The 26,406-nt window shown below is 31.2% G+C and overlaps 1 protein-coding gene across 3 annotated transcripts in view; it reads right to left on the bottom strand.

Moving 5' to 3' along the window:
- The window catches only part of LOC135958764 (glutathione hydrolase 1 proenzyme), an 89,267-nt gene that overhangs the window by 40,314 nt on the left and 22,547 nt on the right, over positions 1 to 26,406 (bottom strand). Inside the window, exon 1 of one of the 3 annotated variants that reach the window (XM_065509660.1) lies at positions 1,336 to 1,511. The exons of the other annotated variants lie outside the window; for them this stretch is intronic. The gene's annotated coding sequence lies outside the window, so the exon portion shown is untranslated. Of the gene's footprint in view, positions 1 to 1,335; positions 1,512 to 26,406 lie in introns of those variants that run through there. 3 annotated transcript variants of the gene reach the window in all.

The following is a 26,406-nucleotide window of genomic DNA, read 5'->3' as shown; positions in this document are numbered from 1 at the left end:
CTATAGTAAAACATAATCAAAATAGATTAACACGTATTTTACTAATATTCCAACAAAGTTTTAGAATTTCAGGCTTACAATAAAAAAAATTTTAATTATTAAAAATTGCGCAGATTAAACTGTTAAAAATTTTTTGACAAAAACAGTAATTTTCCATAATTCCACATTCATATTCTTTCATTTGCAGCCAATCGCGAGTTTATATCTTTTAAAACGAACTTTTAACAATGATTTTAGTTAACCATAAAAAAAATATATTTTTCTCCATAAAATTTATGTTGAAAATGTACTAACTTTAGCGACCTCTAGTGACGACAAAAAGAGATATTTATAAAAAAGTCTTTTTTACACGAATGAGTTATTTAGTTGTCTATTGAAAAATATAAATTTCATTAACATCAAAGACATAATCTTGTTTTTGATTTTTGTCCATTGAACAAAGCACTGTGTGTCGCCATTATTAATATGAAATGTGTATTAAAATTTATACAGTCCTTGATAATAAGATAATGAAAAGTTTTTATTATTTTTTTATTACAGTTAAAAACATACTCTGAAATTAAGCTAATAAAATTTTTAATTATTATTTTTTTTTAGCTTCAAACACTTTTTGGTCCACTGTCAACCACTAGACAGAATATACACTCAGTGTCACGCACTCCTGGTTCAATCATCACTCACTTACACTCATTCATACATTCATATGTATTGTATATATATTTTCACTACAAGTATTTGTGTGTTTCCTTTTTCTTAAAATTTTGTTACATTTTTCCAATAATTTATTAATTTTTTGCACAATATTTCTTTCTTTGTTCAACACAAAGATGCGTTTATTTATAAACTTTGTCTGTATTTAAACAGGCAATTCACATAATTTGTTTAATTTATTTTTATGTATGAGATTTTTATGAATTAATAAAAACCACTTTTCGAATGTGGGCGTTAGAATCCATATGCCGGTTACTTGAGGCCACGAGACAGTAGACAAAAGATACGATTTGATGATGTTTTGGTTTGTTTGAGCCAAAATGAAGAACCAAAAACAAAATCGCACGAAAAAAACATTAAAATCTTGTCCGCCTAAATACTCAGATTTTTTTAATAGATTCTTTTTTTCTTCTTTGATAATTTAAAAAAAAAAACATAAATATTTTTGTATATAATGTAAATATTATTTTTATTTATTTATTTTTTTTTAAATATTTGGCGCGACACTTTTATTTACTTTTAAACGGTGTGTGGTGTGTGTGTGCGTTTGTTTGGGTTTTTAGAAATTTTTTGTTTTTTTTTTTTGTGGAGAGAAAAGAAAACAACAGAATGAACGATACGTACAATACAAGTTGCGTTGTGTCTTGTTTGATGGTTGTTGTCCAACTAAATTAATCTTGGGGACACCATGGAGCTTTACAAAGTCAATTTTCATGTGGCTGCCGGCGCGTGTGTGTACGTGTTGGTTTGCTTTTGTTTTTGATTTTGGATTTTTACTTTTTGCTTTTGCAGTTTTCTTTATGTGTTTTTTTGAGTGGGGCTTTTTCGTTTTTGTTTGTGTAGATACTTATCAGAGAGGGGAATAGAAAATGTATATCTGGTGACAAATTGGCGACCAAAATGTACCAAACTGGATTTGGTACAAACGAAAATTATAAGAATGTGCCAGCTGTTAAGCAAGTAGTCAATGTATCCCTTATAGAAAGTAATTGTCACTAATCTCTGATCACTTGGCTGACTCCAATTTATATATGTATTTTGGATAATGTGAGAAGTCGCTTCTTTGGGAAGGTTTCCAAAATATGTGAAAATAGTCTTATTTGTGTCATGGTACTAAACGCGTCAGTACCTTGACACATTTGTGCAACAAATGCCATCACTGGTACACATGCTTTAGAATATTTGGCAAAATTGTTTTTGTAAAGCATAAATAAAATATGCATTAGAAAAGGCAACAAATTAAAAGCCATAATAACAAAAGCAAAATCTTTTCCATTCGGTGTTGCCATTTTAGTATATCGCTAAAGGACCGATAGGAAACAAAATATGGGCAATTCCATTATGTTGAACATGACTGTCGAACATATTCGGCTATGCCGAATCTTATATATGCTTCACCAAATTATACTTTAAAATACATTTTTTTAAATATTTTTAGGTAACAAAATTTAAATTTTTTTTTCCAAATTCTTTTTTAAAAAAATTTTTAATTTATTTTTAAATATGTTTATTTTTTAATTTAAAAATTAATTTTTTTGAAAAAAAATGTATGAAAAAAAATTCGTGTTAAAAAATATTTTTGCCGATTTTGACCCATTGTAGGTCCAGCTTACTATAGCCTCGTTGCAATGGACTTTGAAATATCTATCATTAGATATCCATATTGTCAAGCCCGACCATATAATATACTACACTAATTAAAAGAGCAAAAATATTTTTCTTTTAAAATTTCAATAATTTTTATTTTTGAGTGATTTTCGGAAGTGGGCCTTATATGACCAATTATGGACCGATCACCATGAAATTAGGTCGTGTGATTTATGTCTCTATAAAAGTTTACTATGTTGAATTTTGTGAGTATACCAACATTTTTAAGCGATTTACGCACGTTAAAGTGATTTTCGGAAGCTGGTCTATATGGGAGCTATGACTAATTATGGACCGATCGTAACAAAATTTGGAGACATGAATTTTGAATATATAAAACTTATTTGGAGCGCAATTTGTGGAGATACATTTATAAATTAAACATTTATGACCGATAAAGTCCAATTTCGGAAGGACATTTGTATGGGGGCTAGGTGAAATAATGAACCGATTTCATCCAGTTTCAATAGGCTTGGTCCTGGCCGAAAAAATAATATCTACCAAATCCCAAAAATGGTATTTTTTACAATTTTGTCAACATGGTCCACATTTCCTTCGGGGATGGGAAAATACTTTGGGGATATATAGGGTACACATCAAGGTTTCCAAAGCAGCATTTCGTTTTCTGATCCCAGCTTTGAGATTTTAGAACATGTGGCCCAAAGTTGAAATTTTGATAAAAAAATAGGTCAAATTCCGAAGAGCGTAGGGGCGACATATTCGTAAAATAGAACATATTTTTTATACCAACATGTTCTCCGTAAAGATACCTTACACAAGAACATAAAACTGTTAATGTTCTTAAAGAAAGTTTTTTTAATAAAAAAATATTCACTTTTTCGCCCAAAAAACAGGAAAAAACTATAATTTTTTGAACTTTTTAATTGGATTCATAATTGATATTGCTCTGAAAACTTTCGTATATTATTGGTAATTTAGTTGTCTAACTAAAAAATAAAGATCGAGTCTATTCGGTAGAAAAGTATGCCCTATATTTTTCAAAAAAGTGGACCAAGGCATGGCAAAATTTTAAAATTTCAATTTTAACTCGGAAATTATAAGAGATAGGTAGCACAGACTTAGCCGACCGCATTCCAAAAATATAAAAATCTTTGAAATCGAAAATTTTACATATCGAAGGTATCCTACTTTGGGCCCCCATAGCGCCGCCCCTGGAACTTTTGTTGGGCCCATTTTAATAACTTAGACTCCTTGGCTACGCACACGTCAAATTTTATACCGATCTAATAAGCCGTTTAGAAATGTCAGAATTATTTCCAAAAACTTTTGATTCATCATTTAAACCAATTCTGATCTCCGAAACACTCTCTCATTTTATGTATCATTCAGTAATTGAATTATTTCACAGGCTGTGTGATATGTTTCGTTGAAATCACATATCGTCCTGAAATATATCATCCAATTTTGGCAGAAAGAACTCTCGATATCGAGCACCAGTAACAGTCAGTACTTGGCCAGCAATCAAGCATCGATATTGACATTTGAACGTTTTAAATTTGGAGGACCAGTGTGTGAAACATCACCAATTGATCTCATTTCCCTGAATTTTTAAAATCTATCAGTTATTGCCTGTTTCATTGTGATGAATAATTCAGTATTCTGGACCCAAGCTACAAATATGAAAATGTGCCAGTAGAATTTCTGTTTGCTGGAACCGTTAAAATCTGTGTACAAAATGGAGTCATTCGATTGGAAACAAATGCAATGAACTTGGTTCATCTGTATCTAAATGGATTCTGCAGTCATTTCATTTGTCAAGGTCTGTAAAGAAAAAAGATATGAGGAAAACTAGGATCGAAAATCGTTAAAATTTTGCCTTCTTCGGCACCGAAATTTTTTAACAAAGTCAGTGTTATTTTACTTGCTATGAATAAAATGTGAATGGTTAATATTTTTGAACTGATACGGAACATGATAAAACTATAGAACCTTAATGAACAATTTTCTTCTGTAGAAAATATTGATATTAGGGGATTTTGAAGGAAAGCTCAAATATATACTCAACAAAAGAAGAATCTATTTGTCTTTCACAACGTTTTACGCTGACATATTCTCTATTTTTTCTGGTTTATATCTCAATTTTAAACTAAAGATCTAGTTTGATTCTCAAGTCAATAATAAATTCTTAACTTTAAGAGGTTTTACTTGAGTTTTCTTGATATTAATAAACACCTTGTTAATATTAAGGATATTTGCAACATAAAACTCTCGACAACACTATTCCTATTCCTGTATTAAAAGAGCAACAGTCGAGTCTTTATTTGATTTGATAAATATTTATACTGAGCAAAGAAACAACCAGAACGAACCCCAACAATTGCGTGAGCGTGCGCTTTTAGTGAAAAATTATGATGATGGGTTATACTTAAACTAAAGTTTTCTCGTACTACATACATATTCTGTTTTGTTCAATGTTTCTTCAAATGCTTTTATTGAGCACGGAAATTGTTTAAAAAAAAGAAAAAAAAGAAAAACAAAAAACGTTTAAAATTAATGTTGATACTTGCAAAGTGCCAGCATATTTATGTTAGAGAGTGTGTTGAAAGTCATTTTCGTATAACAGCTTTAGGAAGTCAAGTGCGTTTGGGTCAATGAGGTCAGTGTTAGTTAAATATTTTGAAGAATGTTAATAGCAATGGTTAAGATTTGGTTAGAATTTATATTTTTAAGCAAGAGAAAGAGTTGTAGACTATAGTTTCGTGTTCGGTTTTAAGCGAAACCGAATTTCCTTTTTTTCTTGCCTTAAAAACGAAACCGATTTTCGTTAAATGAATTGTGTTGGAAAAGTGAATTATAGGATTTTAGATCCTGATGATTATTCCATCCAAAACTTTTAATTAACTGTGAAAATACGATTTTCTAAAGATATATTTTCAAGTTATTAATGGCTCTTCCAGTAAGGACTTTCGAACTTTGAATGTTGATAGCGGCCATATTGTTGAAGCTACATTTGTCGAATTGGCTTTCGTTTATTCAGTTTGTATTGCCAAATTACAACAACACTTGCTAATGATAAAATTGTTTTATAAAAATGGGTGTTCTGTTCCGGTAACGTTCCTCGCTCTTCACTACGCGATGAGACCCATTTCATGGTAGAATTTGGGATGATAACATTTCACATGAGATACAAGAGCATCCAATAGATCCCAGAAAGTCACTGTTTGGAGTGGATTTTGGGCTCTCGGTGTCATCGGTCCACGATATTGACCAGGTCATCTCAGTCAACGGCGAGCAGTATAGGTTGATGCTTACCAACTTCTTTTGTCTTGAATTGAATGATAGAGACACCAACGACTAGTGGTTTCAATAGGACGGCGATAGGTACCACACAAATCATGCTACAGTGGAAATTCTGTACGAGTGATTTGAGAGCATGGTCATCTCACGTAAAGGTGATGTGAACTGGTCACCGAGATCGTGACTTTTGACCACTTTAGAATTTTTCTTGTGGGGTTTTCATAAATCACAGGTCTATGCGAATAAGTCACGAACTACAACGTCTCTCAAAGACAACATAACCCATTTCATCGCGATAGAATCAGGATGACATGCGAATGATGGTTTGTTCGGTTCGGAAGTGGTGATCTTAACGCGGAAGACAAAGATCGCCCAGGCCAGCCAAAAAAAGTTTGAAGACCAAGAATTGGAGGCATTACTCCATGAAGATTGTTGTCAATCATTGGGAGCTACTAAAGTAACAATTTCAAAACGTTTGCGAGCAGCAGGATTCATCCAAAAGTAGGGAAATTGGGTACCATACGAATTGAAGTCGAGAGAACTTGAAAGACGATTTTGTGCGTCTGAAATGATGCTTGAGCGCTAGTATTACTTGTGATGAAAAATGGATTCATTACGATATCCAGAAGCGTAAGGGATCGTACGTTAAGCCCGGCCAATCAGTCGAATCGACACCAAAGTCAAATATCCATGGAGCTATGGTAATGCTCTGTATTTGGTGGGATCAAAAGCTGCTTAAATCTGATCAGACTATCACAGGGAACTTGTACCGAACACAACTGATTTGTTTGAATTGAGAATTGGCCGAAAAACACCCAAAATATGCGACCAGATATGGAACTATAATATTCCATCATGACTACATTCGGTCAGATGTTGCAATACATGTTAAAAAGTATTTAGAATGAAGTGGTTGGGATGTTTTGCCTCACACAGTTTATAGTACAGAATTGTCCCCATCCGACTACTATTTGTTTCGATATAAGTTGAACGCTCTCACTGTTTTTTATTTATGTATTAAGTTACAAAACATTTATTTATCCAACTCGCATCTCACTAAGCGACCCTCTAACTCAGAGAGTTCTTAACCGATCTTATTGAAAAATTGTATCGGAATTACTATCCAATAGGACTAATGTTGGTGCAAATTTCATCCCGATCGATTTCAAAAGTTGGTTGGTTCACTTGACATAAAATCCCCCATATATTTACATTTTATTCAATTAACCAACTTCACAAAGCCTTGTAAATTTATTATTTCTTAAAATTTTCTACGAATTTCAATTCAACAATTTAACTAAACTGCTTCACAACACAAACTTTCTGTTTATTTGGTCTTTGTAAAACATCAAAATTCACTGAAAGTTAAGCCAAATAGTAGATACAAATAAAAAAAAGGATATAACACTTTATTGTTAAGGATTAAGGAAAGGTCAATGAAGAACGTTTGAAAGCAACACAACACAAAAAGTGCTTGTATTCCAATGGGAGCAAGGGAGTGGTAAAATAATAAAACTTTTACATTATTTAAGTTTGAAGTTACAATGAAAAAAAAAATAAACAAACAAAACCTTAAACATGTTTACGTTTAACACTTTTATAAACCTAAATAAAGCGAAAAGAAAAAATTTCAAAAAAAGATCATAAAACGGTGGAAACTTAGGGGAATTAGGGTGAGTACCCTACAAAATCATTCTGGAAGAATATTTTGTTATTGCGGGATAAAAAATTTAGTTGCTTTTGGCGATATTAAATAAGGGAAATCATAAACTTATAGATTTCATTAGAAAGAAATAATTAAAATCATAGCATTAGTTTGACATCTATGTAACAGCTGAAAACTCTTTTAAAATTGTTTCTCATTTGGAACGAACAAAAAAATGATTCTATAAAAAATATTTTTTTTTTTTAATAGTTTAAGTTAAAGGGTATAAAAGATTCTTCAAGGCCGATTATAGCACTGTTTCTATATGTATTTTGTATATAGTATGCCTTTAATAAACGCCCCCTATTTCCTCAAGTCCCATTTCAAAATAAACATTTTTAATTGCTTTAAGCATATTTTCAGCACGTCTTTCAGACAAACTGCTGACATTTTGCGAGCAAATGACTGCAAAAAATCTCACTCATTAATCATTTGTTACACCGAAATCAAAGTGTCACTAATACTGTCAATTGTTTACGTCTGCTGACGAAAAGAAATTTCATTGACTTGCTGACATTGACGTGACACTGAATTATATGGGCACAAAGGAAGCTGAAATATTTCTGCTATGTGAGGTAGTGCAACAAGATGTGTTATATCGGATTTGCATCAATTCGCACTGTCATCGTTATATATCAGTAATCGAAATTAAGTAGTTGGGTGAATAATTTCGGAACAAATGTTCAGTGTTGCAATAAGCATTAAAGAATGAATAATTCAAGTTTTTGAAAATATTGTTGAAATTTAGTTTAAAATCATATTTTTTTTAACTCCATTACAACTCCAGGAATGCCGGTCATCCTTAAACAGGATGACGAGACATTCAAAATTCGTACTCAAGTGGGTACGGCGTTGCTGATGATTTGGCAAAAAAGGCGCCATGCTACCTGACGGAGACATAGATTTCCTATGTGGGATTCCGTTATCCAAATGTAAGCTACAAATTACTAACTTCTACTATGAGCTCGCTCACACAAGATGGGGTTGTGAACCCACATGCACTATTACCAGAATGATATGGCCCCGACTGAATCGTGGACGAACAACATATCTTCTTGGCTTGACACGCTCACAATTGAGTGGTGTAGTGGCGGTCATAACCGGACACTGCACTTTTGGCAACCCTGCGAGGAGACTTGGCTTGCCCTAAAACGACTTCTCATTGGTACGCAATTTTAAAAATCTCCCCTCTACCTCTTTCTTCGGACATCTTCCTTTTTACTTTTTTTCAATCTTCCCCTTCTTTCTTTTTCATTTCTATCTGTCCCTCTTTTTCTGACTTTCTACTTTCAGTTAACACAAAGAGACCCATAGCTTTGGATCCACGTGAGCTGCTTTTCTTTTCTTCACTTCCTGGCTGCCTGGAAACCTTACCTTACCTTCTTACCCCTCTTGGGAGCATATGGCTTGTTGTTTTCACGTCTGCCTATTTAAGATATCACTGTCCTAGATCTTGGTGTATCGTGCGTCTCCATATATTCTTTGGCCGACCACGCCTTCATGAATCTTAAGGGTTCCACTCTACCGCCATCCTTGTTATACTTTCAGGATTCTGTCTTTCCTACATTTTATTTGCATTAGTATGGGTTCCTCGTTGGTGAGGTTCCAGAGATCCGTATTGCTGATGTTGTTAGGCCAGAATATTCTGCATATGATTCTGAGGTAATGAATACCTGTAGTTTTTGCGTGATGGTGTTCGATGCTAACCAAGTTTCACTTCCGTGCAACAGAATAGTCTTTACACATGCGTTGAATATTCTAAGATTTGTTCGTCTGGTTTTTTGTGAGTTTCAATTCCTTTGTTCCAAAAATAAGTTGAGAGGTTCAGCATTTTAAAAATATTTATATTATTTTGACATTTTTTCTGAGTTCAAACTGGCCATTCCATAAATGATAAGGATTGTACGAGGGCCGCCTCTTAACGGAAAGGACAACACAGCTCCTGTCAATGGGCATCAAAATTGGAATAAGCTTAGTCATTTAGTTTGTGCTTGACAGCCGTTAATAGCTGAATACATGACTTGAGGAGAAAATGGAAAATAGTGAATTTCGAGTGCTTGTTTGGCTGAAAAAAAATCATCACTCAACCAAAGCTAAGCTTGATAAATACTATGGGAACTCTGTACCATCAATTTCAATGGTAAAAAAGTGGTTTACTAAATTTCGTTGTTGCCGAATAAGCACGGAAGATACCGAACATTCTGGACGCCGAGTAGAGGACTCTGCACCCGAAACAATTGAAAAAATACACGAAAAATACCGAAATGTGGAAGCCATTGGCATCTCACATGGCTCAGTGGTTTCAATTTTGAATGATCATTTGATCGTTTGCTCAGATTCGACAACAATCGTGTTAAAACTTCGAGAGATAAGTTTGCAGGAGTTTTGGCGTTGTTCAACCCAAATATGGATGAAATGTTTTGCCGTTTCGTAACCATGATCCACATCCATTTCGTAACGTCGACCCACACACCACAGACCAAACAGCTGTCAAAACAGTAGGTATCACGGGGTGAATAGGCTTCAAAGAAGTGCAAAGTCATGACGACCTTTTTTGGGATGCACACGGTATAATCCACATTGAATACCCTTAAAAGGGTAAAAGAATCAGTGACGACTATTATGCCAACTTGTTGATTCGGGTCGGTTTAATGTGGATTTGAAAAAGCGAGCGAATTTGGTCAAGAAAAAATTCTGTTTCACCACGAGTTTCCATGGAAAAAATTCTTGAATTAGGCTACGAATTGCTCTGTCATCCACCTTATTCTTCGGATTTAGATCCGTATGACTTTTTCATGTTTCCAAACCAGAAGAATTGGCTCGGCGGAAAGAGATTTGACTCCAACAATGAAATCTTCACACAATCAAATACCTATTTTGATGTCCTCGAGAAATTTTGTTTTTTGGAAGATATAAAAAAATTACGGAAGGAGACAATGTTGAAAACCAAAATAAATTTGTATCCAAAAACCTGTGTTTAATTCGAAAAGTCACGGACTTATTGACCCGCCCTCATAAATGAGTAATTTACTTTGCCTGGTATAGCCGCTATAAAGTAAGATGACCTGGTAATCCACACGTCTATTCTCAAACTAATTGAGAATTACCCTTACATTAAGCTGCTTGTCAATTGACTGATGGTTTTCGTACTTTAAATAATGTGCCGGGAAATTTCGGTTCCGAATATGACCTAACTTACTGAAGGACATTCCCATGAATCTTTTTGGTAGAAATTAATACAATCTTCATGTGTGTAAGTGAGTGAATGAGGATTAAGTTAAGGGGTGCAAAGATTCTGTGATGTGCGTTAGCCAGACTTAGCTCAGAGCTCTATCATATAATAGGGTATGGTTGAAGTTGTTACAGACTTTGTCATACCTCCAAACAAACAATGAATCACTATAAGTGCTGTGCTGAGCCAGTCTCGGAACGAACTGATTGATACTTTGACCAACAGGGAGACATGAAACATTTTTGTGGTGCCGAACCTTTTTTATTATCGTTCGATAAGGGCGACCTTAGGATACTAAAGGAATTGTTTGATGATAAAATATAATTTAAAGTCAACTATTTATGGACTCAAACTAAGCATTTTTACTGGAATTCAAGTTGAAGGCAAGTGTAATTCAAGCCTTGAATTATAGTCAAGCAATTGAATTATAGTTGTATTACACTTTATTTCAATAACATTCTCCAGTAAAGCTACGTTTCCGCATACACCGTAATCGGCACCGAAAACGAAATTCCATACATTTGCACCGAAAAAAAGTTCGTTTCAGAAATCGGCAACGAAAATTGGGAACGAAACGGCACCGATCAGTAACGAAAAACCTGTCATTTGAGGCCGGAACGAAAACAATTTCAAGTAGGTTGTTTTCGGTCCTACAGCATGCTGTAGGAAAAGGAAACATAAATTCAAGCCATAAGATTATTGTTTGAAAAATATATAATTTTTTTAAATATTTTTCAAGTTCAAAACATAATTACATTTGCATTCAAATCAAATTCCAGCAAAATGTTGAAGTGCTTGAACTTTTGGGGCTATAGTTTGATTGAAGAGTTTCTAAACAAAATGAATTAATTTTTGTGGTAAGGAGCAAAATTGTCTTTGATATTATTGAAATATACAATATAAAATTCAATAAAAGGTTTGTTCGTTAACAAGAAAAAGAAACAAAAAGTACTAAATAAAGTCCATATTTGGAGCGTTCTGGTAAAAGAATAATATAAATGATTTGGAATACATTATAGTATTTTAAACAATTGCTTGTTTTGGAATATCAGCTTTAGGATTTTAGAACACTTAGTTAAATTTAAAATTTCGTAAAAAATAGGTTAAATTCGGAAGATCTTAGGAAAACCCACATTATTTAACTATCTGAAATTAAATCGGTCATGAATTGTGTTTGATATTTTGAAAAACCCGGACTAAATTATTGTGTAGTTTTGAAATTTGTATTTTCAAATGAGTATAACTCGCTAACTATAAGAGATAATAACAGATGATTTTGTACGAAGAACAATTCGCAAGCGTTTATAAATTTTGCATGTCTGTGGTGCCTAATTTGAGACCCCACAGCAACGCTCCTGAGGGATCGATGGAATCTGTCGACAAATATTATACTCAAATATTCCTCCGCTTCGTCTATGTGAAATTTCATACCTATCGAATCAGCCAGTTAAAATGGAAGGTTTATTTCGAAACTATTTTGATTCAGGTGGTTTGCGGAGCTGTGAAAAATAATTCAATTACTGCATGAGATATGTCTTGATCATATACTCTCTCAACATATTTAAAATTTTCAAATTTAAAACCAATGATTTTAGGATTCATATGATTTTCTTATTTATCATATAACTATCAGAGATAATTTGAATGAAATCGGTTATAATACACCTCCTATTAACACATCCTATAAATATTCCAAAATGTTTAATTTTTATTGAAATTATAAAATAAATTTGAGAAACATACTCACTCTCAACTCAATAAAAATTATCTATTTTATTTTTTTTGTTAAATTATATCTGCTTTTTATTTCCAAAAACCTTCGTGCCAAGTTCCAGTCACAATACAATTTATATTGTGACTACATCTGCTGATGACGCTAAAGACCGTCAACGTTGAAAACATTAAAATCAATTTTGTATGTTGACAGTGACACAGTTCTTTAATAACAGTTTTTGCTGCTTTTTTCCGTTTTGTTTTTTTGTTTTCATTTTCAGTTGTTATCAAAGATCAGTGTACGGAATACATACATATAAATATTTGTTAATTTGTTATATCCAGGGTAGACGACACATACAAATAGACTGACATTCATACATTTACAAAATATCCAGTTACTTTACACACTCATAGATACAATTTGGGTTTGTGTGCTTTTTTTTTGGTAGCCCCTACTGTATTAGCAAGGATATCTTTGGTTTTGCTATAAATTTGAAAAGAAAAATTAAACGGGGAAATTGTAAATAATAACTCTAAATTCCTCATTATTATTGGGCTCTCTTAAAGGAAGCAAGAATTTTAATGTAATCAGATCAGTGGCCGGCATTCATAGCCAATAGCCGACATAATCCGTTATTTAACTGTAAATAACACGAGTGTCAACGAACTTCATAAAAATGATCAAATAAGAAACAAAAATCACAATAAATAATTGCCGATCATTCAATTAACTTAAGATTTAATAGTAGTGGGTCCAAATTATTTAAATGTTAATTTTTACGAATAAAATGAATAATTTTAATAAGTATAAATCGATTACATGTTTAGAATTTAATATTTAGATTATCCGAATAATTTAATATTTTTTTAAATAATGTAAAATATAAAGTTATTTCAATGTCAAGTCGTACGTAGAACAGTATCGTCTAAGGTCATCTTTAATAATATCACTTATATTGGGTGTATGACTTAAAAATTAGGGATAATAATGTTCAATAATAAATTATTAAGAAAATTTATAAAAAAAATGTTGTATGAAAAAGTGCAATATTTTGAAGGGCAGAGTTTTATAGTGGCATATTTTTGAATCTAATTAAGATATTGGCTTGAAATTTTTTTTAGAAGTCCAAAAATTAAGTTATCTAAATAAAACAATTAAGAGAGCTATATTCGGCTGTGCCGAATCTATACCCACCAAATTATACTTCAAAATACAAATTTTAAATATTTTTAGGTAAACAAAATTTTTCTTCCCAAAGTTGTTTTTATCATTTTTGGGGAAAAAAAATTTCGAATTGTTATTTTAAATTTTTTTTTTTTAAATTTAATTTTTTTTTTTTTTAAATTTAAATTTTTTTTTTTTTTAATTTTTTTTGTGAAAAGAAATTCGGATTAAAAAATATTTTTTCCGTTTTAAAGTGGCATATTTTTGAATCTAATTGAGATATTGACTTGAAATTTTTTTTTAGAAGACCAAAAATTAAGTTATCTAAATAAAACAAGTAAGAGAGCTATATTCGCCTGTGCCGAATCTTATATACCCTTCACCAAATTATACTTCAAAAAACAAATTTTAAGTATTTTTTAGGTAAACAAAATTTATTTTTCCTCCCAAAGTTATTTTTATCATTTTTGGGAAAAAAAAAATTTCGAATTGTTATTTTAATTTTTTTTTTTAAATTTAAATTTTTTGTGAAAAGAAATTCGGATTAAAAAATATTATTTCCGATTACATATTTACCCTTCACCAAATTATATGTACTTCAAAATACAAATTTTAAATATTTTTAGGTAAACAAAATTAATTTTTCTTCCCAAAGTTGTTTTTATAATTTTTGGGGAAAAAAAAATTAGTTATTTAAAATTTTTTTTTTTAAATAAAATTTTTTGTTTTTTAATTTTTTTTGTGAAAAAAAATTCGGTTTAAAAAATATTTTTTCCGATTTTGAACCATTGTAGGTCCAACTTACTATGGTCTCGTATACGTCGTTGCAAAGGTCTTTGAAATATCTATCATTAGATATCCATGTTGTCTATATTAGTGACTTAGTAATCCAGATATAGGTAAAAAATAGGTAAAAAATCGAGGTTGTCCTAGTTTTTTCCTCATAACCTCAGCCATTTCTGGACCGATTTTGATGATTTTAAATACGAAACTTCTCGAAAGCATGTCTGACAGAATTATTGAAGATTTGGATCCCGAAGACAGACAGACGGACATGGTTTAATCGACTGCGCTATTTATAAGAATCCAGAATATATATACTTTATAGGCTCGGAAAATTATACTTTGGAAATTACAAACGGAATGACAAACTTATATATATCCTTCTCACGAAGGTGAAGGCTATAAAAATTAATTCGGAATGAATGTGGATCAAATTGTTTCTAATATTTGCAGTCCTATTCAAATGTTGACACCAATTTCAGGTTTAGAATCTCAATAAATATATAAAATGTAATAAGATTTGGATCCCGAAGACAGACAGACTGACATGGCTTAATCGACTGCGCTATCTATAAGGATCCAGAATATACATATATACTTTATAGGGTCGGAAAATTATACTATGGAAATTACATACCCTTATCACGAGGGTGAAGGTTATAAAAATTAATCCTCTCATAATATTAATAGGCAAGTCGATTTCTTTAGACCCCTTTTACGCTCACATTATACATTCAATTTGGACAGGAAATATTCCATTTTAAAGGGATTTATTCACAGAAGTGCAGAATATATATTTTATTGAAATCGGTTCAGTTTTTAGAAGTTATAAGCGTTTAAAGATGTTACTAACACATATGCAAAAACGTGTACATGTGAACCTTAAGCTAAAAAGTAAACAAAGCAATGCATGTTTGTCCAATTTGTTGTTGTAAATAAGAGAAACAATTAAACAGTATTGATTTCGCTCTGTTTTAAGTGAGAGTTGTTTTAGAAAACATAGAAGAAGACTTTAGTAATTTAAAGTCGCAAAAATATATCTTGAAGGTGTTTTTTTTTTATTTTCTAATTGTACATAAGTAAATAGTTATTTTAAAATTCGTGCAGAACTATAATTGTGACGGTTTTCAAACTTCATACGAATCAATTACTTATAAGTTATCACTGCATGAAGTTTAATCAAAAGTGGGACGGGTCGGAAAAAATGGTAAGTCGCTACCCATACAAAGTAAATAGTTATTTCTCAATATTTTGTGAACTATAATTGCAAGATTCTTCAAACTTAGTCTAAATGGCTCTTTTATAATTTTCCATAGTTCCGCTGAAATTGTTCGGGATTGGAATAGTGGGCTTGGCACACAAAGTATATTATTAATTTCGAATATCTGTAGAACTATAATTGTAAAAGTGTTTAAACTTATAGCGAATTAATTTCTTATTACTGTGCGGAGTTTAGCTGAATATAGACGGAATTAGATTAGAGGGCATTGCACCCAAAATGGGAGATGTCGAAAAAGGAAGTGAGTAACCTCCCATACAAAGTAGTAATTGCAAGGTTCTTCAAACTTTGTCCGCATAGCTCTCTTACCATTTTACACAGATTGGCTGAAAATTATCGGGATTGCATTAGTGGTTGTGGCACAAAGTAAATGATTAATTTTGAATATCTGGAGAACTATATTTCTTAAAGAATTTGAACTCTGTATCAATCAATTTAATACCATTCCACGGAGGTTAGCTAAAAACAAAGTTTAGCTAAGCATGATAGGCTTAGTAGCAATGACCCCTCCCTTATTAAGGAAAGTTAAAGTAAAGCTTGATATTTACATAAAAGGTTTAAAAATGGGTGGGATCAGAGCAGTGGAGTGGTATCTCCGATACAAAATTAGTTAGTTATTTTCGAATATCAAGTGAACTGTAATTGAGAGATTCTCAAATTTTGTATGTGTTATTTTCGTATTTCCATTCATATTTTTTTAATTTTACTAGAGTAGGGGTAGTGAAGTGCACCGGGTTATGCTAGTTCGGAATAAATGTGTATCAAATTGTTTCTAATTTTTGCAGTCCTATTAAAATGTTGATACCAATATCAGTTTTAGAATCTCAATAAATATGTAATAAAATCTTTATTAACAAAACTCAATTTCAAATTTTCAACGTTCTTTAAGTTTGTCATTCTAAATAATAAAAAGTAAAAACACTTGTCAAAAGGTCAAAGCTAATCCCACAATACCTAAAAATTGGAGCGAATAAAAAATTGGAGCGAAAAAATGGTATTTTTTATAATTTTGCCCTTAGGGTCCACATTTCCTTTGGGGCTGGGAATATACTTTTGGGAAAAATAGGGAACACATGCTGGTTTCCAAAGCTGCTTTCCATTTTCTAATCCCAGCTTTCGGATTTTAGAACATGAGTCTAATTTTGAAATTTTGACAAAAAATAGGTGAAATTCCGATGTTTCTCGTAAAGATACCTTATAGAAAAACATAAAATTGTTAAAAAGTCACCTTTTCGTCCAAAAAACAGCAAATATCTACTATTTTTAGAATTTTTAAATTGAAAATCGTTTAGTTTTGGATCCATAATTGATATTGCTCTGAAATCTTTAGTAAGTTATTCGTAATTTAGTTGTCTACGAAACAAAAAAATAATCGAGTCCATTCCTTCCAAAAGTATGACCTATATTTTTAAAAAAGCGGACCAAGCTTTGGCAAAATTTTAAATTTGAAATGCGTATAACTTGGAAATTATAAGAGATAAATAGCACATGCAAGCATGTTTTTCAAGACACTTTAATAAATAAATCTCGAATGCTCCTTGGCTATGCCCACATCCGATCGAACCAGCCGTTTAGAAATGCCAGCTTTATTTCCAAAAAGTTATGATTCTGCCCCACTGTGCAACGCTGTTAAAAATACCTGTTAAAAATTATTTAGATAGAAGTGGTTGGGAAGTTTTGCTACTATCTGTTTCGGTCGATTTAGAACGCTCTCTGGGATACGCATCACTTTAGAGCAGAATATCCGAAATTGGTCTCATTCGTTCTTGGCCGCAAAAGATGAGCAGTTCTTTTGGCGCGGAACCAATATGTTTCTAGAAAGATGGAAACAATAATAATTTTAATAAATTTTGATTGTAGAAATGTTTCAAAATGAAAGCTAAATATTTGAAAAAAGCTTGACTTTTGAAGTCATTTACCCAATAACTGGCCTTTAATGTCGTTGTAGTACCCTCTTACAGTCGACCTTATTTCACTGGATCGGATTTTCTTTCACTTATTGTAAATTATATGATGATTATGATACATTATACATCCCGCACTAATGTTTTGACATCATAACTACATTATTTTAGACTATTTTATTTTATTTCATTCCATTTCATCACTATCCACATAATACATCATTGCTTTCCGTTTTTGCAAAGGGAGAATTAAAAGGGAAGGGAGCAGCCGACATAATTTAGACAACATACAGAAAAAAAAACACAAAATCATTTAAATTTGTTTTTGGTGAGGGAAGTTGGTATTCCATGGAAATAAAAAGGTCATGTAGACATTTACAATATTACACGAACACTCGCTTATAAATATAAAAAAAATATTTTATGCTGACAATTCCAAAGAAATGAAAAAAAAACCTAAATATATCAATATGTTCAACATTCATCTTATCTATATTAACATAAATTACCAATAAATACCACAAAATAATAGAAATAATAATTTGTTATGAATAGTAATGATGGCATAATAGAAATCATTCGAATATTTACTATGAGGCACACTGACAACAACAAGAAATATAAAACTACTTTAATAAATTTATGTATTCTTTAAGATCTCTTTGGGCTTCAAACTTAATCTTTAATAAAGTGAGAATTATTAAAGATTACACAGGTCAACAGCAAAATAAAAGGCTTGAATAATAACTATATAGTAGAAAAATGGAAAAAATGTTCAATTATATGAAGAGATTATAAAAAAATTAAGTAAAATTATAAATTTTGTTAGACCTTTCTACACATAATTCATGATAACTCAAAAAGTGTTGGTCCAATATTGTAAAAATAAACTGAGAAAAATTTTGATTTACATAACCTTTACTCCGTTTATATATTGCGTTTCGATCGTCTCAGTAGTTTTGGAGTTATAATAACAAATTGAAGCAAAAAATATATTTTTTAGGTGAAATTAGCAAATTTTTATGTTTTAAAAAAATCATGAAAAATCAAAAACGGCAGAAATTATTCCAAGTTATTACTTTCTCCCAAAGCCACATGTAATAGGAACAAAAAGAGATATTGCTGATAAAAATTGATGGATTGTTTTCGAATTTATTCACAATTAATTGAATAAGCTCATTTTCACAAAATTTTTGGTTTTTGTTCGATATACATAGAATTGAGTAGTTAATGTTCTTCTTTCGATTGATTGAATTTTGAAATCATTTTTCCCTTGCTATATACAAATTTTCATATATATTGCTTTTCGATCGGCTCAGTAGTTTCGGAGTTATAATAACAAATTGAAGCAAAAAATATAATTTTTAGGTGAAATTAGAAATTTTTTTTGTTTTAAAAAAATCATAAAAAGAATAGAAAACGGCAGAAATTGTTCAGATTTATTGCTTTATCGCAAAGCCATATGTAATAGGAACAAAATGATATATCGATCATAAAAATCTATTGATTTTTTTCGAATTCATTCGCTATTAAGTTAATTAGCTCATTTTCACAAAATTTTAGTATTTTGTTTGATTTACTTAAAATTTAGTACTTAATGTTCTTCTTTCGATTGTTTGAATTTCGATAACATTTTCCCCATGCTATGTACGAATCTTCGTGTATATATTGCGTTTCAATCGGCTCAGTAGTTTCGGAGTTATAATAACAAATTAAAGCAAAAAATATATTTTTTAGGTGAAAATAGCAAATTTTTTTGTTTTAAAAAAATCATGAAAAATCGAAAACGCCAAACAAATTTCAGATTTATTGCTTTATTGCAAATCCACATGTAATGGCAACAAATTGAGATATCGATAATAAAAATCGATTAATTAATTTCAAATTTATTCACAATTAAGTGAATTAGCTCATTTTCACAAAATTTTAGGTTTTTGTTCGATATACATAAAACTGAGTAGTTAATGTTCTTCTTACGATGTATTTAATTTTTAAGACAGGTACAAATATGCATGTTTATATTGCATTTCAATCGGCTCAGTAGTTTCGGAGTTATAATAACAAGTTGAAGTAAAAAATATATTTTGTATGTGAAAATTTCAAATTTTTTTGTTTTAAAAAAATCATGAAAAATCGAAAACGTCAGAAATTGTTCATTGTTCAGATTCAGGAAACATAATGACATACGGATCATTGACATCGATGGATTATTTTCGAATTTAGTCAGAATTAAGTGAATTCGCTCATTTTCACAAAATTGTTGGTTTTTGATTAATATACATAAAATTAGGTAGTTAATGTTCGTCTTACGATTGACTGAATTTTAAAAACATTTTCCCCTTGCTATGTACAAATTTTCATGTATATATTGCGTTTCAATCGGCTCAGTAGTTTTGGAGTTATACTAACAAATTGAAGCAAAAAATATATTTTTTTGGTGAAAATAGCTAATTTTTTTTGTTTTCAAAAAATCATAAAAAATCGAAAATGCAAAACTTTGTTCAGACTTATTACTTTATCGCAAAGTTACATGTAATAGGAACACAATGAAATATCGATCATAAAAATCTATTGATTCTTTTCGAATTTATTCACAAAGAAGTGAATTCGCTCATTTTCACAAAATTTGAAATTTTTGTTTGATATACATAAAATTGAGTAGTTAATTTAAAGTTTGGTCCATTTTTGTAATACTGGAACCACAATACATCAAAATTGTGTAGTGGTTGAAAAAGCCTTTAAAATTTGTTCGATATTTTTGCCTTGTGTTATGTTTTTGCCTTAAAGCTTTATATTTTATGAATGACTTCAATTCGTAATTGTGTGTTTTTAAAAGGCTTAATTTCATGTTCTGTGAAATTGTTCATAAAGATTTTAATGACAAGATAAATTTGTAATTTAATTGGCCAACTGTTTGTATGAATATCTTTTATATTGTTTTATTGTCAAGTTTATGGGTGCAAATAAAATTTAAAATTTATGAGCCTAATAAATAATAAGAACTGAAAGGGTTAATGCATGGTTAGATAGATTTAATAATACCCTCCTCCTGATGTCTACAGAAAATGTTTAATAATATTGGTCACACACCGACAAATGAGTGCCTTCCCTTCTTGTTATTCTTTGTTTTAGACCGACTTCCTATTTTATTTTTTTGCTGAAGCCTATCAATGTCAAACCTCAGTCCAATTTATCCGATTTCATTATCTAGTTACAACAGTTATTCTACAAGTCGAATTAAAGTATATTCTATAACGTGCTAGGTCTAAGAATTTAGCTTGAGATTTTATATTCAAAGATTTTCAGCATATTTTACACGCAGAAGAAAAACATGGTTGTGGTAAACATAATCTTAGAGCGACATACCACAGTGAAACAGAATCAAAAATTTTTGGAAATAAATCTGGCATTTCTAAACAGCTGCAGCTGTTGGTGCGATCGGGATAAAATTTGTCGCTGATATAGACAAGGAAAATAATTTGGTCGAGTTTAAGATATTAAATAGGACCTACAAATGCTGCAGAATCGGCGTTATGGGGGCTCAATAGAGCGTACCTTCTACAAGTAAATTATTTAAACACGTACAATGTTTTTTTGTTTCCCATGCGATTTCAAAGATTTTTATATTTTTGGAAAGCGCTCGGCTAGGTCATGTTTATATGAGTTATAGACATTTCAAAATTGAAATTTTAAAATTCTGCCATACCTTGGCCCGCATTTATAAAAATATAAGGCGTACTTTTGAACCGAATGGAATCGATTTTTTTATGTTAGACAACTAAATTACAAATAACATACAAAAGATTTCGGAGCAATATCAATTATGGATCCAAAAATAAACGATTTTCAATTTAAATATTCAAAAAAGTAGTTGATTTTTGCTGTTTTTGGGCGAAAATGTGACTTAACTTTTTATACCCTACACCACCATAGTGGGGAGGGTATTATGCGTTTGTGCAGATGTTTGTAACGCCCAAAAATATTAGTTAACACCCAGCTTAAAGTATACCGATCGACTTAGAATCACTTTCTGAGTCGATTAAGCGATGTCCGTCCGTCTGGTTGGCTGGCTGTCCATTTAAACCTTGTGCGCAGAGTACAGGTCGCAATTTTGAAGATATTTCGATCAAATTTGGTACATATTATTTTTTCTGCTCAGGGACCAAGCCTATTGAAACTGGCTGAAATCGGTGCATTATTTCACCTAGCCCCCATACAAATGTCCTCCCGAAATTGGACTTTATCGGTCATAAATGTTTAATTTATAAATGTATCTCCACAAATTGCGCTCCAAATAAGTTTTATATATTCAAAATTCATTTCTCCAAATTTTGTTACGATCGGTCCATAATTAGTCATAGCTAGCATATAGACCCGTTTTCGAAAATCACTTTAACGTGCATAAATCGTTTAAAAATGTTGGTATACTCACAAAATTCGACATAGTAAACTTTCATATAGACATAAATCACACGACCTAATTTCATGGTGATCGGTCCATAATTGGTCATAGCCCTCATATTAGTCCCACTTCCGAAAATCACTCAAAAATTTAAATTATTGAAATTTTAAAAGAAAAATGTTTTTGCTCTTTTACTTAGTGTAGGGTAATATATGGTGGGGCTTGACCGACCATACTTTCTTATTTGTTTTTTATTAAAAAATAAACTTTCTTTAAGAACATATAACAATTTTATATTTTTTTGTAAGGTATCTTTACGGAAAAAATTTTGGTATAAAAAACATTTATTTTTCTTCGGAATGTGACCTATTTTTTTATCAAAATTTCAATTTTTGGCCACATTTTCTAAATTCTCAAAGCTGGATCAAAAAATGGAAAGCAGCTTTATAAACCGTGATATGTTCCCTATTTATCTCCAAATTATTTTCCCAGTCCAGCAGGAAATGTGGACCATATGGGGAAAATTCAAAAAATACCATTTTTGGGATTTTCGCTACAATTTTTAGGAATTTCGAGATTCCGTTTGACCTTTTAATTAAAAAAACGTTAAAAATTTTATTGAGTTTTGTTAATAAATAAAGATTTTATTACATATTACATATTTATTGAGTTTCTAAAACTAACATTTGGATCAAAATTTGAATAGGAATGCAAATATTAGAAACAATTTGATCCACATTTATTCCGAACTATTTTTTTTGGTTTGGATAAGTTAATTTTTGGTCTTACAAAAAAAATCAAGTCAATATCTCAATTAGATTCAAAAATATGCCACCTAAAACTCCGTCCTTCAAAAATATTGCACAATTTCATACTAAAAAATTGTATCGTGCATGTTAAATTATTTAGAAACCAAGCAACTACTCACTCCGCCACTGTGCCCATTAAACGAAACTAAGCAACTCTACAATTCTATCTTTCATCAATCAATAAAATTTATTATTCATTTGCAAATATCTTTCTAAGCACATTCACATGTGGGTGGGTGCTAGAGTATGTTTGGTGTCAGTATGTTTTTAGGAATTATTAGAGGTATCGAAACTTAATTTGGTTAATTGTTAAAAGAGGTTAATAGGCACCATAATAGGAAAATTTGTTTATAATTACTTTGTTGAATATTAATATACGATACGAATTAGATCGGCCATAAACTTTATTTCATTTAAGTATTTTATTTATTCGTACATTCTTGAAATGTTAATGTTCGTTTAAAAGCAAGTAATTAGCAATAAAATTAATTTTGAATTCCGTTATAAACATATAAACTCACAAACAGCTATAGTTATGTTCAACACTTTGAAAATTTCAAAATAAAAATAAAAAAATGTTTTAATTTTATTCAGTTTGTTTAAATTCAGGCGTATAATCAAACATCAACTATGAATATTGTGCATGTAAGATACACGCTTCGGTAGCAATGAATGGATTCAAACATTTTTTTGTTTTCCTTTTTTATTTTAGTGCACTCTACTGTAGGGTAATTGTAAAGTAATGCGTTATATTGTGTGGGAGTTGTCCTTGAATTAATTATGTATTTAAAAAGGATTTAATTTAATAATGAGATATTACAGTTTTTTAATTTAATATTGCTATATTTTTGAAGTCTTCCTTCCACCTCAGAAAATAAATTTTGTCTTAGCGCTTTAAAATTATAGTTAGAATTTATCTGATAAAGTACACAGAGAAAACAGATTCCTGATAGCAACCGAATTTGTTGCCAATCGAATGATTCTACCTTAATGACCGAATTTTACAGTTGTGGCTACAAATTTTTAGAAGGGGTAACAAAAGTTTGGTTGCTTCAACCGAAATACTTCATTATCAACGAATCTGTTTTCTCTGTGTACTTTAAAAACATGAAATTCCGTTTATTATTTTTCCAAAAAGTGGGCATTAAAAGTCGAAGTAAATCTTTCCAAAATTTATTAAAAACCAATTTTGAATTGAACGTTTTACTGTCATTGATAAAATTATTGAAATCCCCCTTTGAAAAAATTTTAATTTAATGTAAAATTGTTCAATTAAAAACTAATTTCTACCCAATAAGCACCAAAGCCACAAAAATTTAAGCACTTGAACATTTTGCTGGAATTTGATTTCAATGCAACTGTAATTATGTTTTAAAATTGAAAAATATTTGAAAAATTTAATATTTTTCAAACAAAAAACATATGGCTTGAATTTATGTTTCCATTTTACTGGAGAATGCTATTGAAATAAAGTGTAATTCAATTGCTTGACTATAATTCAAGGCTTGAATTACACTAGCTTTCAACTTGAGTTCTAGTAAAAATGCTTATTACAAAATTTTTATTCTTAAAAAGTTGGGCTAGTTGAAAATTCAAGTTTACTGCCTGTTCCACAATGTCGAGAGAAAAATGAGTCGAAAAAATTTCTATGAAAAACACTCAGTTTTTAAAATTTTTAAAATAGTTTTCATACAAATTTGTTCAAATCATTTTTCTTTTTGCTTTCTTATGTACACAATTTATTTAAATCGGGATAAACTTAAAAAAAAACAAGTAAAAAAGTATGGTCGGTCAAGCCCGACCATATAATACCCTACACCAAGTAAATGAGCAAAAACATTTTTCTTTTAAAATTTCAATAATTTATATTTTTGAGTGATTTTCGGAAGTGGGCCTTATATGGGGGCTATGACCAATTATGGACCGATCACCATGAAATTAGATCGTGTGATTTATGTCTATATGAAAGTTTACTATGTTGAATTTTGTGAGTATACCAACATTTTTAAGCGATTTATGCACGTTAAAGTGATTTTCGGAAGCGGGCCTATATGGGAGCTATGACTAATTATGGACCGATCGAAACAAAATTTGATGACATGAATTTTGTATATATAAAACTTATTTGGAGCGACTTTTGTGTAGATACACGTATAAATTAAACATTTATGACCGATAAAGTCCAATTTCGGAAGGAGATTTGTATGGGGGCTAGGTGAAATAATGGACCGTTTTCAGCCAGTTTCAATAGACTTCGTCCTTGGGCCGAAAAAATCATATGTACCAAATTTTATAGAAATATCTTCGAAATTGCGACCTGTACTCTGCGCACAAGGTTTACATGGACAGCCAGCCAGACCGACGGACGGACATCGTTTAATCGACTCAGAAAGTGATTCTAAGTCGATCGGTATACTTTAAGGTGGGTGTTAGACTAATATTTTTGGACGTTACACACATCTGCACAAACGCATAATACCCTCCCTACTATGGTGGTGTAGGTTATAAGAAGTAAGAGAAGTTGTGCCGAATCTTAATACCCTTCTTAAGATGAAGATTGAACAAATTTTTTCCGTCTGAACGTCTGTCTGTTGAAATAAACTTTCCGAAGCCCCGAAATAACTTACATACATGATTGACCCATCAATATATCTGCTATAGTCCAACTTAGAATGCTATTTAAAAACGAGATAATCGGCCAGTAAATGGCTGAGATAAAGCGTATTTCATTTAGCACTTCATATCTTCGAAAATTTATATTTGTTAGAAATGCCTATCGATCCCATTATGTAAAGAATATATAGGGTTTATGACTTAAATATGAGGGATTTATAATAGATGGCGTATCTTTTGAATGTGTTTTTTTGTTTTTAAATACTTTTATATGTCATTTTGAAGAGTACATATCTGTCATTTATTATCACTTAGTTACTGAACATTATAGTGTAAACAACAAAGTTTTTTTGCTTCGAAAATGTCGAATTTTGTACCAACGAATCGTCATATGCGGGAAGTTTTGCTGTACTTCTTTAACTTGAAAAAAGTGTCGCTAAAGCACTCTGATTGCTCACCAAAGCTTATGGTGAACGTGTTGCATCGTGCGAGAGATGGTTGGTGCGTTTCAGAAGTGGTGATTTTGAAAAAAGACAAAGATCCCCTAGGCCAGCCAAAAAAGTTTGAAGACCAAGAATTGGAGGAATTACTCCATGAAGATTGTTATAAAACTCAACGAGAGCTTGCAAAATTATTGGGAGCTACTCATGCAGCAGGATGCATCCAAAAGCAGGGAAATTGGAAAGACGATTTGATATGTCCGAAATGATGCTTGAACTCTATAAAAGAAAATAATTTTTGCACCGAATTATTACTTGCGATGGAAAATCGATCCATTACGATAACCCAAAGTATAAGAGATCGTATGTAAAGCCCGACCAACCAGCCGAATCGACACCAAAGCCAAATATCCATGGCGCTAAGGTTTTTCTCTATATTTGGTGGAATCAAAATCTATTATGAGCTGCTGAAATATGGCCAGACTATCACAAGAAACCTGCACTGAATGCATCTGATTCGTTTGAAGGGAGCATTGGCCGAAAAACGTCCAGAATATGTGGTCAGACATGAAACCGTAATATTCCATCATGAAAGCACTCGGCCACACATTTTTTTTTGCCCTACCCGCTTTATAGTCCAGACCATACCTCGTCCCGATCGATGCAGAACGCTCTCTCTTTGATACGCTTCACTTTGGAATAGAGTATCCGATATTGGCTTAATTCGTTCTTGGCCTCAAAA

This window comes from Calliphora vicina, chromosome 4, assembly GCF_958450345.1.
Source record: "Calliphora vicina chromosome 4, idCalVici1.1, whole genome shotgun sequence".
NCBI lineage: Eukaryota > Metazoa > Arthropoda > Insecta > Diptera > Calliphoridae > Calliphora > Calliphora vicina.
The sequence above is the reverse complement of the archived record's forward strand: the minus strand, read 5'-3'. Positions and strand labels throughout refer to the sequence as shown.